Consider the following 14,330-nt stretch of genomic DNA (forward strand, 5'->3'; position numbering starts at 1 on the left):
TCTTGTTTCCTTTTCATTTTCCCTCATCTAAAAGCTCTCCAGCTCCCTTCTCCCTCCCTCAACTCTACTTCCTTCAATGATACTGCTCATCATTTGCATCTCCCTTCCCCAGGAAGCATTCAAGATTCAGTAAAGAGGTTTTGTGAAAGGCTGTAGTGGGGGCTGGGAAGAACAAATGTCCAGGATACATTCATGGAGAAGCAGGGAAGTAAAAATAAAGGGGCATTGATGCTTTGTGAAGCATATGCTAACCCTTCAAGAGAACTATGTGCTGAATTCTCGAGAAAGCCTTAAACTGCTCCCTACTGCTGCTTGGAAACCCAGGGCCAAGCTCCATTGTAAGAAGTTAATTTTAAAGGGGAGGAGGGGAGAGCATCATATAGGAAAGGGAAGATCTGAGGTAAGGACTGGCCTCTGATTTATATAATGTCATTATTATAATCGTTTCTAAATTATCCTCCAATCCTTTCTTAATTCAGCCAAACCTCTTATTCACTTTTATGACCAGCAGCTAGTGAATAGAAGACGTTCCCTGGGTTACCTGTGACAAAGCCAGAATTTTTTCCTGCTCTCTGGAAAGGTTATAACTAATTCAGAACTCATCTGCAGAAAGACTTTTCTGCAAGTCTCTCCCTTCCCCCAGTTTTTCATTTGCTCTGACATTCCCTGGGTCAAATCCCTGTCCGAGCCCTTCCTTTGAAGAATTTGAGTAAATTTGTGTCATCAGCAAATTGTCCACCTTGAATTTCAGCTTTCAGCTTGCTGAGGAATACATCAGACTCTAGTGCTCACTGGCATCAGCATGAATCCCTTGAGGAAGCAGACAGATGGAAGGAGGCAGTTGCTACATTATGGTCCTTAGGTCATCCCGCATCTTAGTGGGACACTCCTTACAGTCTGGGATAGAGCCTTAGTAAAACTGTCCATATTATCCCCAAGCACTCTACTCACGAAAGTAAGAACTGCCAAAAAGATTCCAGCCTTGTTGTCCTGATCCCTGAATAGTAGGAGAACTGAAAAGGATCCAAGTCCAATGGGGACTTCTCTGCATTTATTTGTACTGCAGAATGGTTCTTCACTCTGCAAAAGGGTTTATCTAGGGGATTCCTGCAAATAGAGAAAGCTTCCCTATGGCATTCACAGGTTTGTTCAGATAATACATTATTTGACAGAGGGTAGGAGGTGAAAGTGGAGAGAGTGGGATGTAATGAGAAACTTAAAGCTAAAGAGAGAGCCACTTTAACTGAACATCAAACAGAAATGCTCTTTGAAGTTACAATTTAAGTCAATGAGTTAATAATTTTTGTTGAGTCACTTCGAACTCTCCATGAGTTTGGGGTTTTCTTAAGGATACTAGAATGGTTTATCATTTCTCTCTATGGTTCATTTTACAAATGAGGAAACTAAGGCAAACAGGGTTAAGTGACTTGCCCAGGGGCACACAGATAATAAATATCTAAGGACAGATTTGAACGCTAGTCTTCCTGACTCCAGATTCCAGCACTCTATACCCTATATCACTTAGCGGCTAACATAAATAATAGCAATAATGAGACACATATAGCACTTTAAAAGTTTACCAAAAAAAAAAAAATACCATGCATATGCTTTCACACTTGAATCTCACAACAAACCTGTGTACTAGACAAAATAGACATTATCCCTATTTTATGAAGAAACTAAGTCTCAGAGAAATAAACGATTTTTCTATGTTCACACAATTAGTGTCATAGGTGAGGTTTGAATCTTCACACCAAGTCCAGTATCCAAGTTCTTTTTATATACAACTTTTGAGGAAAATATCTATGACATAAGTGATATTATGGTACTCCTGAGATGGACAACTGAATAATATTCTCACTTAAAATCTTATAAATAACCCTTCTTTTGCAATAATGGGGGGGATAAACATTTATATAGCACCTACCCTGTGTAGGTCATTATGCTGAGTATTTAAACATATTATTTCATCCTTACAATAATGTTGCAAAGACTATTAAGATCCCCATTTTACAACTGAGGAAACTGAGGCAAACAGAAGCGGGGTCATATAACAGATACAACTAGTTTCTGAGGTCAAATGCGAACCCAAGCTTTCATCACTCTAGAATCAGAGTATCACCCAGCTGACTGAAATAAAGGGGAAAATCATCTTCAAGCAAGACCTAGTTTAAAATTTTGACATTTTTGTACTTTTTAAACTATACTCTTCTCTGTTGAACTTTAAAGACAAGTATTAAGACTGGTTAAGACATATACATATATAGATATAGATATGTATGTAGGTATCCAAAAATTCATGCATATAAAACCATAACTGAAAATTCTGCCATCTGGGACAAATTTAATCAAGGTAGTGAAGAGACAGAAAAAGTTACCAAGATACTCCAAGACTAGTCCATAGCACCATCACTGACAATTATAGGTGATTATGTAATGTGGGTTCTTAGTCCAGAAGGCACATGGGCAGTCACTTTGTGCAGAGTGGGCAAGCTGGTCACCAACACTCAGAGTTTGGTGGGGGGAGGGTGGGTATTGCACTTCTTTCTTACAATCACCTTCCAGATATCAACCCTCTCTCACTCAAGGAATTATATCTTCTTGGGACCTTGGTACCACTGAGGAAAGAAGTGCATCTCATCATGTTAGTATGCTAGGGCAAAACCCTTTCATCTCTTTCTTTCTTTCTTTCTATCTTTATATCTACCCATTTTCTTTCTATCCATCCCTTTCCATCTTTCTTTTTCCTTCCTTCCTTCCTTCCTTCCTTCCTTCCTTCCTTCCTTCCTTCCTTCCTTCCTTCCTTCCTTCCTTCCTTCCTTCCTTCCTTCCTTCCTTCCTTCCTTCCTTCCTTCCTTCCTTCCTTCCTTCCTTCCCTTCCTTCCTTCCTTCCTTCCTTCCTTCCTTCCTTCCTTCCTTCCTTCCTTCCTTCCTTCCTTCCTTCCTTCCTTCCTTCCTTCCTTCCTTCCTTCCATTCAAACTCTCTCTGTCAGATTCCTATGGATTTCACTAAAGAGGCCCTATAGTCTTTCAGAGTTCATTGTAATGAATGCAATGTCACTTTGCCCGTGAACAAAAAGAACCATGCCAAAAATAGAGGGCTTTTCTTTAGCTTGTACTCTGTGTGGGACATTTCCCATGAGACTGACAAACATTTTAGGTGAACATGTCTGTTTTATAGTTCCCTTGATATCATTACTGAACCAATAAAAGAGCAAAGCTATTCCTATAGTAAAATCTGTCATTGGGTGGTTTCCAGTTTTTGACACATGTCTCATTTTGAGAGAAGTGTCATACTGAGAGACACCTTATATGAGAAGGGTCTTAAAGGCTGGAATTTGTTCTAAGTCAACAAGCAATAAGCATATATCATTATGTTTATATGCATAAACACGTACATATATGTATTATGTATCTCCAAATGCCTAAATCTTTGAATCAACTTCATGTATATTTTATGGAGATGACAAAATAGGTCCACATGAGCCAGTTGGTGTTAATATTTTTTTTTAACAATCTATAATCTCTTCATTCTTTTGATCTTTTCTGAGATAACTTCAAAATTGACCTCTGAGTATCTTTAAAATTTCATCACCTCCAGAATGGATTTTTTATGTCTTTCATCAGGTCTACTCATTTTTTTCAACTTCTGAAGAGCCACTACCATTGTTACTTACTCTCATTGCACATTGGATACTGAGAAGGCAAAGTTCATATGTGATGTGATTCCACAGTTGATGAAAATAAGTCACTTTGAAAAATGCCAGCAGATCTGTTTGATTTCACTTTGTTTTGTTATTGCTAATTAAAAAAAAAAAAAACTTTTCACTTTGGCACATAGGAGATTTCAGAAGTTTCACTAGGTTGTAAAAGTCTTGAGTATCAGGATTAGAGAAAAGCCATAATGTATTTATTATTCAAGGGGCAATTCAACCAAGTATGGAGAGATTCCTTATCAGAAAATTGGCTATAAGGTAATAGATTTATTGTTCTTGTTGTTTTTACCCTAGATGACTCAAACAGTTTCCTAAATTTTCTTCTTTCTTTTTCAATGATAAAAGTAGAATGGTGGGTAAAGATAGGAGAAAAGGGTATCATGAATGACACAGCTTTAAAACCTTATACAAATATCAATTTAACCTTTTGTACCTTTAAGGGTACAGATTTATGTCAACATAAAAATATGTGTCCACTGATCTAGATTCCTAGAAAGACTTAATGATATCCATGTTAATATTTTCAATGTAACAAAACCAAAATTCATAAAGAAGTTGTATTTTAATGGAAAGATGATTCAAAATCAGACTTTAAGCATAAAAGAATCTTTCATTGTATGCTCCCTATTGAACAAGAAATAAAATTTAATGGGACATTTGGTGATCTTGCCTTCCAGGCCCTCATCATTTTGCAACAGACCACCATGAAGATCATGTTGTTGTTGTTTTAATCTTTTTTAGTCACATCCATCTCTTTGTGACTCCTTTGAGATTTTCTTGGCAAAGATATTAGAGTGTTTTCCATTTCCTTCCCCAAATGTTGATGGTTACCACATATTACAGTGGATTCAGACATAGAGGTTTTATATTAAGAATATTCAGTGACTTCAGTAAAGAAACACATGAGGGATGACACTGAAAACTAGTTGGGAGAATATTTAGGTCATTTAGGTCTTAGCCTGAGGTCTTTGAACTTGTTTTTAAAAAAATTTTGATAATTGTATTTCATTGTTATTGATTTCTTTTGCTAGCCACCACATTTATGTGAAACACTTAAAATAATTTAAGAATAATTTAAAATTATTCTGATAAGAGATCCATAGGCATTACCACACTGCCAAAGAGATCAATGATACAAAGAAAAAAAATGGTTAAGAACTTTTGGTTTAGGGAAGAAGGACTAGTAGGCTGTTTAGAAGAATTAAATCAGCCACAGCATTCACAAACAGGAAGTTGATTACATTTTAACAGCCAGGAAATGCCTAACTAATAATTATTTCTTAACTGATTAGAACAAAGGTCAAAATAAATACCAAATTAGAAGACAACAATGAAAAAAAGCAATTACAGCAACTCTAATATGATTTTTAGTAGTCCCGGAGAATGGGAAAGAGACCAAAGTAAATATATTGACTCTGTCACTAATTCTTCAAGAGTAACCATGCATCACAGTTGCCACACTGAAGAGGCTTAAAGAGCCCAAAAACTACCTCACTTAACTCAATGACTTCTGAAGTCTTGGAAACTTCCTGGCTAAGAAGGTGTTACAGCTAAAGTAAAAAATGACTCAATATTTACTTGAATTACAGGAAGATGGAAATTTTTGAGTGTTAAAACAAATCCTTTAGAGAGCTTGGCATGAAGTCCAGTTGAGCAAGATTATTATTTTTGATAAAAAAAAATACTCTGTAAATATGAATTATTATTTTGCTACATCTATCCAGGTATCTTCTACTTTTCCTTATAAAGGATTTTTCTGAGTTGGCTTACCTTGTAACAAATTTTGTTGAAATATAAGTCCCAGAGAATCCACTGGAATTATGTGTGTGTCTGTGTGTTTGATAGGTAAAACTGTTTCTTCTCCAGCTTCTTGAAACAATAACCATATTTTATGATAAACTGTACATTCTCACTAAAAGCTCAACTACCATAGTTTCCATATGGTTTCCAGCTGGTTCAGGTCATTTGTTGCACCTTAACCATTTAATCTGTTCTTGTGATTTTCTTTTTGATCTCCGTTTTTTCCCTCCACCTCTTTAACTCTATTCTTTTTATGATTGACAACATCCCATATTTTCTAAAGGAAAGAACTGGGGTTCCAGAGATATTTTCTTCTACTCACTGGAGAAAACAGAGGCACAGAAAGTATTTAATATTTTAGAAAGAAATGAGATATGATTTCTTAAGTAAATATCTGACTTAGTAGAAGGGTGCTAATCATGATGAATTTAGCTTTGTGAATGAAAACCATGGCATAAATGGGCATAAATGAGTTATGGTCCTTGGCACTTGGGATATGAATGGAATCTTAGTATTTCAGAAAACAGCTAATCCTTTCTAACTGCTCCCATTACTCTTAAATGGCATAAGCTAGATAGGTTTTTCCCTACTGGCTTCCCTAATGGTTACAGCTGATGTTGCTAGAGAATGGAATCATTTGCTCTAATTCAAGCTATTTTTTAGCCTGTTCTTCTATTACTGGAGCTGGGTTGCTGATGGTAGTGCTACATTCCCAGCTGTTTGTAATAAATGGTTTTCATTGATTTTTTTTTTCTTGGATCAAACCTAGAAGAAAAGATTTGTCACAATGAGAAGGTGAAAGACTTGGTGATAAAGAGCTTGAGAGGAGTTACATAAGTTTTATTTGTTTCTTGTTTGTCACTTATATCTCCTCTCAAGCCTTTGATAGGTGTGGAGTCTGTGCTATGCAGTTTCCTTTGTTCATTGCTAACCACAGCACATACTATCAGCAATTAGCTGCTTTAAAATACTTCTTAGTTTTGAGAATTATGAAAATATCAAGAAGAGTATGACTATTAAAAAAACTTCTTGACATAATGATGAATGTTGGAGGGAATGTGGGGAAATTGGGACACTAATACAAGTTGATGGAGTTGTGAAATGATCCAACCATTCTGGAGAGCAATTTGGAACTATGACCAAAAGGCTATAAAACTGTGGATACCCTTTGATCCAGCAGTGTCTCTACTGGGCCTATATCTCAAAGAGTAACATCTACATGTGCAAAAATGTTTGTGGCAGTCCTTTTTTGTAGTGGCTAGAAACTGGAAACTGAGTGAATGCCCATCAATTGGATAATGGCTGAATAAATTGTGGTATATGAATATTATGGAATATTATTGTTCTGTAAGAAACAACCAGCAGGATGATTTCAGAGAGGCCTGGAGAGCCTTACATGAACTGATGCTAAGTGAAGTGAATAGAACCAAGGGAACATTGTACAAAGCAACAAGAAGATTATGTGATGATCAATTCTGAGGGTTGTGGCTCTTATCAACAATGAGATAATTCAGGCTAATTCCAATAGACTTGTGATGGAGAGAAGACTGCATCCCAAAAGAGGATTATGGGAACTGAATGTGAATCACAACATAGTATTTTCACCTTTTTGTTGTTGCTTGCTTGCTTTTTGTTTTCTTTCTTATTTTTCCCCTTTTTGATCTGATTTTTCTTGTGTAGCATGATAATTATGAAACTATGTATAGAAGAATTGCACATATTTAACATATATACTGGATTACTTGATGTCTAAGGGAAGAGGTGGGGGAAGAGAGGGAGAAAAAATTTGGAACACAAAGTTTTGCAAGGATGAATGTTGAAAACTATCTTTGCATATATTTTGAAAATAAGCTATTATTTTAAAAAAAAATCTTGACATGTGTTTACCTTCTCTCAGAAGAAGGATGAAAGGTGTCCAATTATCAGAATTATGCTCATGGCATTTGCTTCCATTTTCAGAATGTGAGTGCTGACATGACAAGGTGAAAAGATCATGATTTGGAGTCAGTGGACATAGGTTTAAATTCTATTTTTGATACATGTTCTATGAATGACTTTAAACCAATAATCACCTCATCTCTATGGCTGTCTGGTTATATGTCTTTAAAGCTAGGGGGTTACAAGCAGTCTTAGATTTTTTAATATGTTTTATTATCTTTTATCTGTCTTTGGACTTTGTAAGGAAGGGGTTTTTTTTTGTTAATTTTTGCCTTCTCTGAAATGCTTTATGTGCTACTTTGCAGAGCACTGTACAATTAAGTTGTAATAATGTAGAGTACCTCCACAAATTCAATAAAGTTTTAAAACTTGAAAAATATTGTGTGGCCTTCAAAAAAATAAAGCTAGAGGGTTAGTTCAGATGATCTCTACCATCTGTTCCAGTTCTAGATCAAGGGTTCTTAACCAATAGTCTAAGGGGGTAAAGTGGTCCTGCATCATTACTGAAGGGGTTGTTAAAGGATGAAGTAACTTCAGAAGGAAACTATTACCTAATGAGAACCAAAAGATGGAAGAAATGTCAGAAGGAAATATCAAGAATGAAGGAAAAGCTGCTTGGTTGGATGAAAAGAACACATGGAGTCAGAATTCAAGAATCTGGGTTTATATCTTACTACTGAAAAGATCATTTATATTTTCTGGGCCTCAGTTGTTTCTAATATAGAATTAAAGGATTGGACTACATGGCCTCTGAGATCCTACCTAGAGGTCTTTGATAAAGGGAAATTTTTTACACTTGATTAAGAAGTCCAGATGAAATGGTGAGAAAGAAACACAGGATTAGGACTGGGAAGGTCTAGACTTGAGTTCTCCAAGACTGAGAGTTTCAAGAAAGGTACTGGGGCAAAGAGATTTTTACCAAGGCAGACAGTAGTTTAGAATGATCAAGATTACTAAAGTAGGAATTAGGAATTTGTCAATTGTGATCTCTCTCTTCATTGCTGAACAAAAATGAAAGTTTCATGCCTAGAAATTTGTTAGTACTCTCTGTATGTTGTAGATAAGCAAGAGAGTATAGAGGTTGGTGAGGGAGCTGAGAACCATAACCTATCTTCCTATGATGACCTCTGAAATATGAAGTATTTCAACATTGACTAAAATTTCAATATATTTCCTCCACCGGGGAATCATGCAGAAGGTTTTCTTCTCTATTAAAATAAAAGCTTTCCCACAGAGATCATACCTAACTTCTACAAGCAGTTTTGAAGTCAATAGCATTGCTAATTCAAAGCTATTTGGTACCTTCCTGTCAAGCAGACATGGCAGGCAAATCAAGTTTTATATCAAATGTAAGCCTTTGGTATTCTTCATTAATAATTAAGTCTCCTTGGCACCTCTGCAGCATGCTGTCAGTATTTTGATCCTAAGTTTACAAAAGAGGAGAAGCAGAGAGAGGTTAAATTTCCTGCCTGAGTCCATGTGACAGCCCAGGTTCTCCAAAGGGCTTTCTGATGAATGAGGGCCACTCACACATCCCTTTCATTTGCTGAGCCTTCCAGTGCCTCCTATATTCATTTCCAATTAGCTTGAGTCATATTCCAAAAGGGAAGAGAAAAAAAGCTAATGTAAAAAAGCCAAATCTCATAAGAAGGGATCCCAATGTGAGTGCATCAATCCAGGTGAAAAGGTTGCTCAATATAATCATGCTTATTTTCTAGGGTATTTAAATGTTCCTTTAAGCAAAACTTTAAATTTCCATGATGGACTGATTTCAAAGGCTTGAAGGGGAGGTTGTAGAGGAGACTGAACAAAATGTTATTTAGTCATGTTTAAAACTAAAACTCAGAAATGTTTTATTTCCTTACCTACCCCTTATTTTCCAAGAAATAATCTTCCATTTTTTAAAGATGGGTACATAAAATAGCAATATGTTCTGTTCTTGGTTTTGCTAATGTGACAATGCTCTTGTTGGTTTCTTAGTTGCTGTACTAATATGCCTCTCTTCTTATCGTAAACCTAATACATTTCCTTCTATTGATAGTGAGTGAAATCACTAGTATTACTTTGCACTTGTGCTTTACACTCTCCAAAGAATTCTTGAAAAAACACGATTTAATTATACCTTCAAAGTGAATAAGAATATGTATCTATATCAATCAAGTCATTCAAGCTCTACTTATATATGTATATTTACAAATGCATATATGTATATAGAAATGTGTGTATGTATCTTATATATATGTGTGTGTGTTTATGTATGTAAATATATATATATATATATAAATAGCCACAATTAATGTCAGAATCTAGTCTAGTAGCCATATTTCTTCTCTCTTTGTCCAAAGATCACTCACTCACTCCCTGATTTATTCATTCAATAAATATGTTCTGATGCCTACCATGTCCAAGCCATTATGTTCGACAATGTGGGACTGAAAAGAAGTTCAAGACATGGTTTCTGCCTTCCAGAAGCTAATAATATTGTTAGAGAGATGAGGAATATACACAGATAACTAAATGCGAGGCAATGTGTAATAGGTGAATAAGAGCCATTCAAATTTAGAAGGGAGAAGGATTGCTTTTAGTTATTATGACACAGGAAAGCTTTATTAAAGAGATGAAGTTTAAGCTAGGTATGGAAGAATGGTTAGGAAGTTGATAGGTAGGTTAAGGCAAGAAAGTGTTTCCAGATGGGGAATGGTATGCACAAGAAGAAAGGAAATTTCAAAGCATATTTGTAGGTTTGGGGGTAGATTATTCTGGTTGGAGAAGAGAAAAAGCCAGGAGAGTAGGAGAAAAAGTTAGAAAAGGCATTTTGTATGAGCTTGTCTAGAACATTGTATTCCAAGTCAGGAGACTGAATTTTGGGGAAGATGATGGGGAATCACTGGAAATTTTGAGCAGAGTATGGTTGAATTATTTGCCTGAGATAAGCAGAATGGAATGGAGCAGGAAACATGACAGAGTGAAGGCTTAAGCTTAGGTGGTGGCCCAGGGCACAGAAAGTAAGGAACAGAAAGGAAAATGCCATGAAGGAAAAATCCACTGGCCTTTGGACTGAGGTGAGGTAGAGGATGCAGAGAACTCCTGGACTTCAAGTCTGAGTGACATAAATAGAAATATCCAAGAAAACATACAGCCCCTCCCTTTTCCCCCTGTTTGGCAGGTTAATATTGTCATGCTTGTCATTGGCAGGGGAAGGGGGGATGAAAATGACCTCAATTGTTTCAAATTTGGTTGTAATTTTTCAAATAATTTGTTCTACATCTCATTTAGGTTTCCTTGGTAAAATCGGCACCATAATCCTCTCTGAGGAAGGTTACTGCAGGCAAAGACCAGAGTAGTGAAACAAAGAGCTGGAGAACAATGGTAAATACAGAAAATTAAGGGATAATTATGAATAGTCAATTCAAGATGAAAACTATTTAAAAAGTAGTTGCTTGGCAGATAGATCTTCTCTTCTCTGGCAATAGATACATAAAAAAGAGATTCTATCCTTTCTCAAAATGAAATATTTCTCTCATTCCCAAATTCTATTTAAGCTTCAATATTTACCTTAATAGCTCTCCTACAGAAGCCAAAAACAGAATGTTCACACATCCCTGCAAGACAGGAAGGAGAAAAAAAACACAGACTTCAGGGGACAGAAAGTAACTGGAGCCTTTTATTTCCTGTTCACCCAAAGCTCATTTTGTCTTAACAGTAGTAACAAACAATATTTCTCCCAGTTTCTAAAGGCACAGGATCGTTTTTTTCACTTGTTTTCCCTACCTAAAAGAAATGTGGGAACTTGGGAGAAGTGACGCTTCTGTAACCTTGGGCAGGAGATAAACTTGGACAAAACAAACTGCTGTTTTTCTGGATCTAGGGGTTAAATGAGGCATAAAAACTAGACTTGATAGTAAGCAGGTTAGAGGCATGATTTCTTCTCCAACCTGTTCTCCCACAAAAGCCTACTTTGGGCTATACCTGACACATAGGAAAAAACATGCCTTACAGATAGTTATATGATAAATAATAATAATAATAACTGACATTTACACAGTGCTTTAATTTTCATGCACACTTTCATTTGAGCCTCATGATAATCCTATAGGGGGTATCATTAACTAGATTTTTATTGGAGTGGAAATGGAAACTCAACAAAAAGACTTGCCTGTAAATCCTGTAGTGTCTGAGGATAGATTTTAATTATTCTTCAGCATACCACACTATCTTGGTATGATAGGATCATAGATTTAGAATGGGAGAGACATTCAAAGTTTATAAAGCCCAATCTCTTTATGCTACAGATAAGAAAACTGAGACCTAGAAAGGTATCTATCTGTATCAACTTCACACAGAGCCAAGGCCTCTGCTTCCCAACTGAGAGATCCTTTTATTTCATCACTGATTTAAAAAAAATAAACAAAGCCTTTTATCCCTTAGGAAAGCATGGAATAAATTCTTCTGATTTAGTTTCTGGATTCAACCATCCTGAGTGCCTATAAAATATGTCTCTTCTCCTTGAAAGGTTTTTTGTTGTCTTTGATGTCAGTTAGATAGAAAATAAAAACTCAAGCACTGATTTTTGTACACTCATGGATTCAACATCAGGCAGATTTACAATTTCTCAGTTGGTGGTAAGAATGGAAACAGGAAATTTAGCTGGATACATTCATTAACATAGCACTTGAGAAAACATTGTTACTCTGGTCATTAAGGTTTTTTTTTTTTTTTTTGTGAAAGATATAGCAATATAAGGCCTGGACTGTGAGGTATAGGGCCTGGTCCTAGTCCTGAATCTGCTGCTAAGTAACAATAGGAAGAGGAAGAAGAAGAAAGAAAAAGGAGGAGGAGCAGAAAGAGAAAGAGTGGAAGAAAAGAGAAAGAAGAAGGGAAAGGAGAAAAAAGGAGAACAAGAACAAGATAAAGAACTGGCTTCAAATCTGACTCCAAACACTTATTAGCTGTATGACTTTGGGCAAGTCATTTAATCTCTGCCTTCGTTTCCCTTGCTGTAAAATGGGAACAATCCCAGCCCCTATCTCACAGAGTTGCCATGAGGATCAAATAAAATAATATTTGTTAAGCATTTAGCTTAGCATTAAGCACATAACAGGTGTTTAACAAATGCCTACTTCCTTCTTTCCTTTAATCCTTAAAACAACCTATAAGATAGATGTTATAGTTGTATCCACTTTATAGGCAATGAAACTGAGATAAGTCAAGTGACTTGTCTAGAATCTAGATGACTAAAACAGGATTTGAATTCAGTCCTTCCTGACTCCAAATCCAGTTTTCTGTCTATTATACTATGATATCTTGATTCACTATTACCTGTGTGATCCTGGGTAAGTAACTTAGTTTTGAAGGCACTCAGATTTTCATTGATTAAATGAGGGACCAAATACACCCCAAGGTCCCTTTCAGTGCTAACATTTTATGACTTTAGATACTACCTGGGCATTTAACTACCTCAGAGAAAAACATGCATCTTTGGGTTAGTTGGATTTTTAGGTCATTAGAGTTTCATTTGGAAAAATACTCTTAACTTTAAAAAATGTTTTTTTAGTTATTTGATTTTCCCACCCTTCCCAAATGCCTTATTATGTATCCTCCCTTTTCAACTAAACTTCCTCTGTCTACAACATCAGGTTGGTTTTTCCCCACACACTCTCTCCTTAACCCCTTGGATGCAGCCTCTGCCCTACTCCCTGAAATTCTTCTCTCTAAGGTTAGTGAGTGAACCTAAGAAATCCACTGATCTTCCATCCTCATGATGAAATGGATCGACTGCACAGGTTGAATATATTGCTAAATAAAGCTATTTATTAGTTTGTTTGCTTGCCTGCTTGTTTTGAAAAGGACCCAGGACTTATAGTGGGTTGAAAGTATGAATTAATATCATGAAGACATTCTGCAAAAAGCTAACATGACATGGGTTTTGGTGCAGACCTGAGGTTTCATTTACATATGGAACTTCCAGTAAGAAAGTTCCCTCTTTTGATACAGTTCAACACTTGCTGGACAAATTAATGATTTCGAGAAATGGTGGAGGATTTTCTCTCTAACATGGTGAAGGATTTTCTCTGGGTTCTGTAATGTTCTTTGGGTACCAGTGTGGCTTATCAATGTCCCTTTTAAATATAATTGGATACAATACCCATAATGTGGCACCAGATCTATGAACTTCTTAGCTCTAGCTCTAGATTTATGATTTATTTTTTTGGCTATTTGCAATGTTTGGTTTCTTTTACAATGCTACATATTTTTATTTTATATGTTTAAAAATATTATTCTGCAAAGGGGATCTACAATACAAAAAAGTTTAACAATGATGCTCCAGATGTTACATTTCTATTGTTGCCAAACTGAGGTAATATGAGAGGAAGCATAGCTTAGTAGCCAGAGAGATGATACTTAAAGCCCTCTGCAATATGGCTACCAATCAATTTAACATTTATTAAGTACCTACTCTGTGCCAGGCACTATGCTAAGAAGGGGGAATATAAAAAGAAGTATATGACAGTCTCTGCCTGTCTCTGTTAATTAAGGGAAGGTTTCCTGTAGACTTTCCCAGAGTCACACACTAACAAATGTCTGAAGGCAGATTTGAACTCATGAAGATTGAATCCTCTTTATTTCAAGCCCAGTGTTCTATCCACTGCACCACCTATCTGCCCTATCATGTCTCTTATTTAAAACATCCTTCCTCCTCATTAATACCTTTGAATATCTGGTATACCTTCAGTGCTTTCCTTCCATAGGAAGCCTTTCTTGGTTTCCTGAGGCCCAATAATGCTTCTCTCTGAGAATACCTTCAATTTATACTATATGCATCCTATACAAATTTGCACATTGTCTCCTCCATTAGAATGTAAGAACAGGGACCAT

At 36.1% G+C, this 14,330-nt stretch overlaps 1 protein-coding gene across 1 annotated transcript in view; it reads right to left on the bottom strand.

Moving 5' to 3' along the window:
• LOC141559696 (cilia- and flagella-associated protein 337-like) overlaps window positions 1–11,053 on the bottom strand; it is a 99,189-nt gene extending 88,136 nt beyond the window's left edge. Inside the window, exon 1 of the mRNA XM_074297430.1 lies at window positions 11,010–11,053. The gene's annotated coding sequence lies outside the window, so the exon portion shown is untranslated. The remainder of the gene's footprint in view (window positions 1–11,009) is intronic.
• Between the last annotated feature and the right edge of the window lie 3,277 nt (window positions 11,054–14,330).

The sequence above is a fragment of the Sminthopsis crassicaudata genome, chromosome 3 (genome assembly GCF_048593235.1).
Source record: "Sminthopsis crassicaudata isolate SCR6 chromosome 3, ASM4859323v1, whole genome shotgun sequence".
Taxonomy (NCBI): domain Eukaryota; kingdom Metazoa; phylum Chordata; class Mammalia; order Dasyuromorphia; family Dasyuridae; genus Sminthopsis; species Sminthopsis crassicaudata.